The sequence below is a fragment of the Cucurbita maxima genome, unplaced genomic scaffold (genome assembly GCF_002738345.1).
Source record: "Cucurbita maxima cultivar Rimu unplaced genomic scaffold, Cmax_1.0 Cma_Scf00001, whole genome shotgun sequence".
Classification (NCBI taxonomy): Eukaryota; Viridiplantae; Streptophyta; class Magnoliopsida; order Cucurbitales; family Cucurbitaceae; genus Cucurbita; species Cucurbita maxima.
In genome coordinates, this window is record NW_019272017.1 from 10974360 (window position 1) to 10984208 (window position 9849).

General features: G+C 43.0%; 2 long non-coding RNA genes across 2 annotated transcripts in view; both read right to left on the minus strand.

Annotated features, from left to right (window-relative positions):
- The window catches only part of LOC111490343, a 67955-nt gene that overhangs the window by 24218 nt on the left and 33888 nt on the right, over positions 1–9849 (minus strand). The gene's annotated exons all lie outside the window — the stretch shown is intronic.
- On the minus strand, positions 1014–5104 carry LOC111490356. The gene is made up of 4 exons (XR_002719554.1): positions 5095–5104; positions 4301–4304; positions 4264–4269; positions 1014–1160 (listed from the first exon to the last, which is right to left on the minus strand). It is a non-coding gene; the product is annotated as an uncharacterized LOC111490356 (long non-coding RNA).

The following is a 9849-nucleotide window of genomic DNA, read 5'->3' on the forward strand; positions in this document are numbered from 1 at the left end:
TCATCTCTTTTCTTTTCTTTCCTCTCTTTCCTGTAAAGTTCAGGATTTCATTCATTGACTCGACTCGCCTGTATAGGTTATTCTCATCTCATGCAGCTCCTTTTCCTATTCCTATTTATTCTTGAACAGTAAACTCGGTCTCCCAGCTTCGCTCCCTCCGTCTTAGAATACTAACTTAGCTTATTAGCCGTCACTCTATGACTTGTGGCCCAGTGTCTACAAGCTCCCAAAGAGAGTCAGTCTTTCTTCTATCAACCATATATATGGTCGGTCTAGTTTCTGGCTTTTTTCATTAGTATCCCATTCTGCTATGGCATTCCCGCCGCATTCACTCGAGACGTCCAACAAGTTCTCTCTCCCATTGGTAAGCAGAAGACAGGGGTTTTTGAGGGTAAAGGTGTGTATCCTACATACTTTCTTTGTTATGTTAGCATCGAATCTCTCCAGCTGAGCTTCGCTATGAACTCCTCCCTCTTCTTTACTTTCTAGTCTTACAGCTTTGTTCGTCTCCTTCAAGCCGCATAGTTTGAAAGATGGATAATCAGCTAAGGTTCACAGAAGGTTGGGACCTATTTTGAAGTGAAGCATAAGGAAATCGGCACACCTTGAATTCAATACGTCCCCGGGAAACTCTACAATAATGAGTTTAATCGATTGGTCTGAGGTCTGTGCTCTCTCTGTCCCGAAAATCCTGAGATGGATCGGTCCCTTGAATATGTCGTACTCGTCCCGTCCAGGCCCTATACAAAGGTCGAATTAGCTTGAATTAGTTCCTATCTTCTTTCTTCCGTGTAGCAGGAAGAAGTCAACATTCATCTCTTTTTGTAATTCAGCCTGTAACTTTTGAAGGTGCAAAATCTATAGAAGTCGAATCTGTTTCTCGTATTGACATTTTGGAAAACATTGGCTCAATCCGTCCACATTAATCTCTCTCTGTCTTTTTCAAAAAATGGATGTTTTCTTCCAGTCTCTGGTCTCCGGTCTTTCCATCTGTCTACGGCTATTTTCTTGTTCATCCTGCCTTCGCCCTTTTCTTTTGTTAGCAGCTCTTCGATCAACGCGGGTTCGGGTCTCAGAGGCCATTTTTCTAATCCAAAAGGTCACTTTCATGGCTTTAGTGGGTCAATCAGTAGGACCTTTCAAATGTCTCGTTTTTTGGGCTTGATTTTTAAGCGTAGTTTTCCACTCAATTTTCCACTCTATATAGTTAAGGAGTGGAGCTAGAGAATCTCCCTCCGCGGATAGGCTACTACGTTTGTTCGTTTTCTTGTTTGAAATTCCAGGTCAGGTCTTCATTGGTATTTGCTGCTCACCCACTACGTTTTGTTTTCATTTTTCCCCTGCTCGGTCGAGTTGTCTGAGGTCGATGGTGCATCCGGTAAGCTCTTTCGGTATTCATCTCTAGAGCTCGGTCAGATGCTTCAATCCTTCATTCATATTCTGTCTCCTTCTTATATTTTGATGTATATATTGCGAGTTTACTGCTCTAATCTTTTATTTACTAGTCTTCCCGTCACATGTTAGAAAAAGGCGGTCTGTCTCCCCTAGACCTTATTTCGTCCAAGCTCTCATAGCATTCTTCGCCTTTCTTCCTTCTCTGCAGCACATCTGTATTCTGCTTTTATAGAGATCTTTTCTTTATGGTTTTGAGTTTGTTCAGGGGAGAAAGAGTTTAGGAAACCAAGCATGGTTTAAGCGAAAATCAATACACATTCAAGGAGTTGTACACGAGTTTGGTAAAGCATTCACCTGTCGGTTGTACATCGACCTGTCGGGAAACTCTAAACTCTCCCGCAAGCGTCCTTCTTAGGTCGGCATTTGGGGCCTTGCTTGTTCGGTTTTGGCTCATTCTTTTGATTGCCATGTCTGCTCCGTCTACTGGTATAACATAGATGTCTTCTCTCTCAATAGCCAATCAATCAGGCAAAGCAGGAGCCAGCACACCGAGGGAGGAATCCCTTACTTGTTCGGCTGGCGGATGCAGTATAGTACGAGAATGTGTATAAGCCAAGTTTGGTACACCAAGACGTTACATAAATCTCTTTCTTTCAAATAGGTTATCCCATGTCGGCCAATCAACAAAGATCTGAAGAATGACCGATCCCTTTTTGAGCCTACGAAAGGAAATTCTATTTGAACATATAACAAAGGCGTGAATGGGAGAATGAATACGATACCATAAGGAGGAATTCCTCGTTCTTCATGCCGAAGGAGGATGTATATGGCAATACCCAAGGTTACGATAAAAGAATAGGACAAAGGTCTATATTCAAGTCAGAAATCAAGGTAGCAAGCCCATTTGAAAAGAGTTGTTACACGAGCAAGCTAAGTCCATTAGAGTGAATTTCTTTGAGCGCCATGTTCAAGCAATATCATGAACGTACGAGAGGAAATGAACATGCTCAAAATAGGCCTTTTTTTGACTTCAACGAGATTGATGTTATAGTAGGCGGATCCGCCGAGCGACGGTATAAGAAGAATTAGGATTCCAGAAAGCACATGAAAGAACGAAATCAAGAACATACCGAAGGAGCATGGGGCAGACTTATGCTTTTATTAAGGTTCAATACTCTTTGTTTGTTTGTGTTAGGCTTTCCCCCCACTATGCTAGTTACTAACTTAGGTATCTAGCCCAGAATCCATAGAGAATATCAAAGAGAGTCAGGAATTTCTCGAATAAGCATATCAGCAAGCTACAGCAAAATTCAACCAAAAGCAAAGCTTTCGACGATTTCGATTTGAGTTTTTGGGTTTCCTGAGAAATCTCTTGTTTTTTGTTTTTCTTCTTTCTTCGTCTTGTTTCAATTGTAGTTCTTCGGTTGAGTTCCTTCTTTTATTCAAATGCAGCCAATTCCTGGTTAGTTCTCTGCTTGGGATGCATGGGCTGGGCGCCTGTTCTTCATTCCCATCCTTTCCGTTATGTAAATGGAGACTTCTCCTTCCACTCTCCAATATAGGGAACCTCTATCGATCATCTCACATATTTGTCTGTATCGTCGGTCGGTCGTATTTCTTTCAGCAAGAGGACGGGATGTGTTAAAGCAATAAATATCATAGATCTCAAGTTAGATCCACGTGCACAAAAATGTGTGATTTCATAGGGGCGTAATGATACCTTACTAAAAATCAGGAATTAGTGGAATATGCATGAAAGAAAATAGAGTAGCGAGGCGGACATCGGCACGTGCGGGGAGGCTAGCGCTGGTAAGCTCACATAAGGGTATGAGCTCATATGTCGTACTCTATCATTGGCATGGTCGGCATGGATTCCTTCGATTACGTTTTACTCTTCAAAATTCATCTATGGATTCCCAGAGCTGGAGTTGGTTACACACAAATCTACTTTTCTTCAATATCCGAGTCGAGCTGGTCTCACTTTGATTTGTTGCGCTCTTTCTGAGCCTATGGGAGAAGGCATCTTTGCACGCTTTCATATAGAGAGGTCGATAATAAACCTTATTTCACACCTATAGACTCAATCGAAAAAGAAAGAAGTATGGGGATTTACAAATTTCCATTATGATTTGAGTACCTAGGGAGGGCAAGATCCTGAGCGTCGAACAAGAAAAGAAATAAGAGAGGCACATACTATCAACAATCTTTCTTTGTTGGGTCAGTACATCAGCGAAGCGCTTCCCGTTCGCTCCTTTTCATTCCCATCATTCTTTTGCCAATTGTTGGTGGAAACGAGGGAGCTCTTCATTTAGAATTTCGTATATATGGGCATCCTTATTAGTTTAGTCCAAACTCAAAGTTCACAAACTCCAATAATTCCACATGAAAGAGTATGAGATCTTCTTAGGGTTCTCAACATCAAAAAAAAGGTTTAGGTTGAATGTTGAGCTCAACCTCTTATTCATTTTGATAATAAAGAAGGATCTTAGCTTTTCGCATTCTCTTTAAAAGGACTTAATTTTGATTCTTAGGATGAGTGTACGGACGGTAAGCGGCTTCTCGAACTTAGCCGAGGTCAAGATGGTTGGGGGTTCAGGCGCATCGAGCTCAAACTCTTTTCCTGGGTGGGACATGGATCTCGATCTGCCTCAACGGGAAGAAGTAGAAGTTACCGTTGATTGAGGAGGGGAACGCAATATGGATGTGTATGGGGAAAGGGATCCAGCCCACATTAGGGCGATTGTATAGGCCCAACTGAAAGAAAGGGTCGCTCAAAGCCAGGACAGGGGGGTCCTTGAAGAACAGGTCCAGGCCGAAATCTTCCGCCGGGGATTGTCTCGCTCGGATTTCTATTTTCGCATGCGCAACGCTTTGCTTTGATCCTGAGAGCTTGGAAAAAAAGAACAAATCTTTTTCCCGGTTGGTAACGCAGCTTAGGAAAGATAATAGCTCCATAAACTATCAGGTCAAACGCAATATTGAACGCAATATTGAACGCAATCTTCTCTCTTTCATTTTCCAAGACTGCAAAATCAGCTTCTAGCAATATAGTCTCGCCCCATTCTTGATAGTGAAAGAGGGGCCCTAATGGAAGATGGGCTTTTTCTTCTTCTTTTCTTTCTTTTTTGGTATGCCGCTCCGCGATCAAGGAGTGAAGCTATGAGCCCGAGGTGTAGAGGCGAATAAGCGAAGCTACTCGACCATAAAGAATAGGGAGAGGAGTGAGAGAACATAAATCGAACCTAATATCATGAATATCCTTCGCCCATTATCTCCTCATCTTCCTATTTATAAGCCACAGCTCACTTCGACGTTTCCATTTTCCCATAAAATCTCCGGGGCTTTCCTAGCCACTCTCGTTTTGTTTTTTTTATCTTCTTTGTCTGAAAATGGGTTTGATTTGCTTCACCCATGAGAATTTCTACAGATTCCTCTTTTATTCATCAAAGCTCATCCTAATCTCCGTCGAGATTACTGCCTTAGCCCTGTCCTATCATCTGTATAAGGGGGTTCGTCATTTATTGACGGATTTTGTTTCGTTTCGGAAGAGAGAGAGAAAGACAAATTGATGATGATTGATAGCTCTCTTCTTTAAGGCTTATGCCGTATCAGGCTATTGGCGTTTTATCTGCATCTTCCTGACCAAGACCCAGAAAGAAGGGGTGAGCTTTGTTTGAGCTGAACTCGCAAAGACACGACCCGGGGACTTCCCTTGTAGAGTGGCGTCTTTTATAAGACTCGACTTTCCTTGAGAAGTGGAACTCAAAGGGAACTAAAAAAAAAGAGGTTGAGCTCTTTTGGCTGACTTTTAGCCCTTTCGATAGGGCGACTATCTGCATGTGTCCCAAAGTGACGTCCATTTTTTGGTAATGGTGGGTATACTCGAGAGAAAAGTGTGGAATTCGACCTCATACACGGGGTCATGGACTCCTTTTTCGTTTAGAGGATCCCCTTTCTTTCGACATGAAATTCTTTATTGTTGAGCCTTGTGTGGAATCACAATCATTACACATTCATTGTTGGTCTGGCTGCTGGTCTAGCGATCCCTCCTAGTCGTCGTCGTCAGTGCAACCTGCCTGTTGAAGACCAAAACGTAAGTAACTCAGTGCTCTATACGGGGGAAATGAAAGCATAATTCGTTCGGATCCTCCCACATGTTCAATCTTTTTTTAGCGGTTTCCCCAGAGATCTTTATCATTAATGCAACTTTCATTTTGCTCATTCATGGAGTTGTATTTAGTACCTCTAAGAAATATGATTATCCACCGTTAATCAGTAATGTGGGTTGGCTTGGATTACTTAGTGTTGGGCGCCTAGGAGGGCAGCGCGGGGATGCAGAGGAGCTATTATCGCCCAACTCCCTAACCAAATGTGGCACTGGGTTCAGGCTGCAGGGAACCGTAGCATGGGGGGACGTCTAATCCTTTTGCCACTGCAAGGCTGGCTAATCGTACGCAGCAGGCTTGAAGACCCCTGGTTCTGGAAGGCACATGAGTTCGAACGCTATGTTGAATGTGCCACCGACACTACACTACGTAGGTACCTGTGTAGGTGGGCCATCGGTCGGTTCTAGAAACGGCGACAGCGGCGCGAGGAGTTAACGACTAGACGTGCTGCAACCTAGGGATCACCAGGAAACTCCTTCCATTTATAGGGATCGGGGGGGCATAGCACAATTCTTCTTGGAGGAGGGTTGTTTTGCCCCGGCGACTGATCCTGTCATAATGTACTCCTACCTATAGCACCGGCACCCGAAGTTGAGCATACATACGACAATCCTCATGCGTCAATAGCCTGGAGGAAAGAAAGGGCAGTAGATGATAATGAAAAAGGGCGTCTGCACGGGCAGAATGGATGAGCGAAAGGTGCCATGGAGTGAGGAATATATATCTCGAGTCTCATGTAAGACAACAAAACCTCGAGGTGGTGCCGAGGAACTGTGGGAACTTCTTAAACACAGGATAGGCAATTGAAATCTCGAGCTAGCCTATTCGTTATGGGGAATCAATGCTCCGGCCCGAATAGAGCTTACCTCCAACACCTGGCTTTCTCCAAGCTTAGCTGCGCTTAATAGGCCGTTTGGCTTCCTCTCTGGTGGCCTCCTTACCTTACTACCCACCCTACATACACTCCCACTCCAAGCTACGCCTGCTGAGCAAGATGCATTGCGATTTCCTCTTCTGTGGACGCACTGGAATATGATTCGGGACGGGAAGGAAGAGAGACTTTTTTGCGGGTTTTCTCTCGTAAAGCCAAGCCCCAAGACAAGGTAGAATTGTTGGGAAGGGGACATGAGAAGAAAGAGAACCTGGCTGGATTCGGGCTGGTCTCGTGGTGCCAATTCCTAACCAGTTTCGAAAGGGTTCGCTCATGCTGGAGGGAGCATCCACACTGAGTGATCGGTTCGCTAGTTCACGCAAATCCGAAGAAGTTATCACGGACGAGCCACATGTAGGGAAACTTGCACGTGTGGTTCTGGCCGGGCTTTCCTGAGGTATCTAATGACCTTACTTCTGCTCGCTGCTGGCGAACCTCTCCTAACTATTGGCCATTTATTCTGGAATAATCTTTTTAGGAGGGACAATTTTACATATTTCTGCCAAATCCTTCTATTATTAAGTACGGCTGGTACCATTTCTATGTGTTTCGATTCTTTCGAACAAGAGAGGTTTGATGCTTTTGAATTCATTGTATTAATTCCACTTCCTACTCGCAGTATGCTCTTTATGATCTCGGCTCATGATTCAATTTCCATGAATTTAGCTATTGAGCCTCAAAGTTTATGTTTTTATGTGATGGCAACATCCAAAAGAAAGTCTGAATTTTCCACGGAAGCCGGCTCGAAATAATTGATCTTAGGTGCAGTTTCCTCTGGAATCTTACTGTTTGGGTACGACCGGACAACTACCAATATCTCAAAATCTCCTTTCTGAGAATATTGGTTGTGATATTGATCTTACGGGGGGAACGAAATCAAAGTACATATATACAACGTCAGACCCTCTATGTAGTTGTCGAGATAGGGCGATCGATCTACTTGTCCATAGCTCTGGGGCAGTGTCTCGATCTCCTACATGCGAAATCTAAGGGACTAGTTCCTATGGAGATTCCCCTTGGTCTAATTCCACGCCTTATGATGAAAGGGCAGTCGGCATGGCGTAAAGTGAAGATTGAGGGAAGTATAGCAAAATTCCCTTCAGGGGTATTCTAAAGGTGTAATCTAGGCAACGAAAAAGGGGCCCCATACTGAAACTAGAGGAGCGAAGACGCTTTACAAGGTGAAGGAGAGTCAATTCATTCAATCAAAACCCTATATTACCGAGTTCAAGAATCAATAGGAGAGAAGCAGCTCGACTGTAAAGGAGAGGAGCGACTAGTTGGTTCACCAAACCCCGACCCAGCGTCCCACGTTCTCCAGGTCCGAAGGGATCCAGTGCCAAACTACCGACTCCTACCGGAATTGCATTATCGGAGCCGAGCCAGGAATGGCCATTAGTGGACACCCACCACTTTTCACCGGTTAGAGAGGCCCTCTTTAATACATTAAGAAAAGATGTTCACAGGGGTCAGAAAGACTCAGTCATAGGAACTTAGACCACCTATGCGCTGGTAAACGAAAACCACCTCGACCGAATCAGAGTAAACAAGAATGTCGATCAGGCCCCTTGCCTTGAAAGAATTCAAGCCACCAGCTTTCCCAAAATAGGGGAGATCCGCTGCTTACTGTTCATGGAAACATCCGACCGACCTATATGAGAGTCAAGTCGTCCACGTATCTTTTTGATCTCCTTTCCTTCTATTTATCTGAGATTTTAGGGACTCATTCAAGGTGAAAAATGAATGGGGTTGATGGTGTTGGCTAAAAAAGGGGGAGAGAGGAGTAGGCTCACTTCTGCATTTTTGTTTAGGTTATCAAGATTCTCGTTCCAGTCGAAAGATTCTAGTGGGTGGAACATCTTTCACAATCCTAGGAGAGATAGTTTACTAATAGACCAAGGGATAAAGTAATTCGACTCATTCACATCCATCCAGATCATTCATCTTTGGAATCCATAATATGCCAGGAGACATTGCTTTTGCTAATTCTAATTTTACGGTGATATCAAATCGGTCTATTTCTGGCATCATATCCATAGCGCATTCATCTTAAAAGCTCCAGCCTCAAGGTCACGGTCGATATCTTCACTATCATCCGCCACTATCATCAATCAATAATCAAACTCTTAGGCTTGTTATCTAGGAACTTGTTCAGAAATACCTGTAATGAAAGGAAGATAGGAGTTTGTCGCTAGGTATTTGACCAAATAGGATGGATCGTCTAGTTCCTATAGAACCTATCACTAAAATACCCCCGAGGATAAGGCTAAGCGGAGGGAAAAGGGTTTTCCATGAGATGGGAAATTCAAACAAACTATTAGCCACACACGAGGTTTGTGAATAAGTGATTGTCTGATAATGAGCAAGGAATGTCTGTCTTTCTGCTAAAGATGAATGTCCACTAAGTCTCCTAAGTCAATTACTCCCGGTTGTTCAATCATTTGATAACCAGCCAGAATCATTCTTTGAGAAATTCTCACTATGAGTCAGAATCAATAGAATTTGATCAATCCTTTTTTCTGTCGTTAAGGTGGTGAACCAAGAATTCTCTTTCTTTCTCATCAATCCAATAACCGTTCACATTTTGTCTTATCAATGAATAATATATCTCTTTACTTGTATGACTTAGATGTCTCGTATTTCTCGAAAAAGCTATTCTATTGATGGGATTTGGTATGATACTTATGAGTGAGATTGATATTCAAATCTTTCTTCTTCGAACGTATTGATTTGACCTCATAAGCGGGACCGCCACCCCATAGCATGTTGCCACCAGAAGCAGAACTCCCTCCCCCTCCCCCTACCCTATTTCTTCTAAAGAATCTCCTAATTGTTCCAGAGCAACTAGAAAGAGATTCTTTAACCAGAAAGAATGAAGTGAAGATGGGGATACCTATCCTTTTCGCAACTCAATAAAGATTTGACCTTTTCTCACTCTGTCTGTAGCTCACTATAGGCTCGAGAAACAAAGAGAAGATGTGTACGAACGAGATATACAGCAAGAAGAAGAAGGAAAAGGATTGAATGAATAAAGGAACTCTCGAACATTTGGCGATCGCAGATGTGTCGATATCGATGGTGACTCATTATTTATTTCGATGAATCATTTCTTGGGACAGAAGAAGATTATGTAAACACTGACTCGAAATCTCACTTATTCCATTGTGGAAGACACACAATTTTTTGTGAAGAATGAGCCATGATATATCTAATCCATGCATAATCTCATGAAAAATGGATACAAATTATTTAGTGGCTGCTACTTAGCACTATCTCGTTGAAAGGTTCTATACATCTGCCCTTGATCAAGGCATTTCTTTAGATAAAGACTCGTTTCATTTTTTCCTCTTTTCGGAT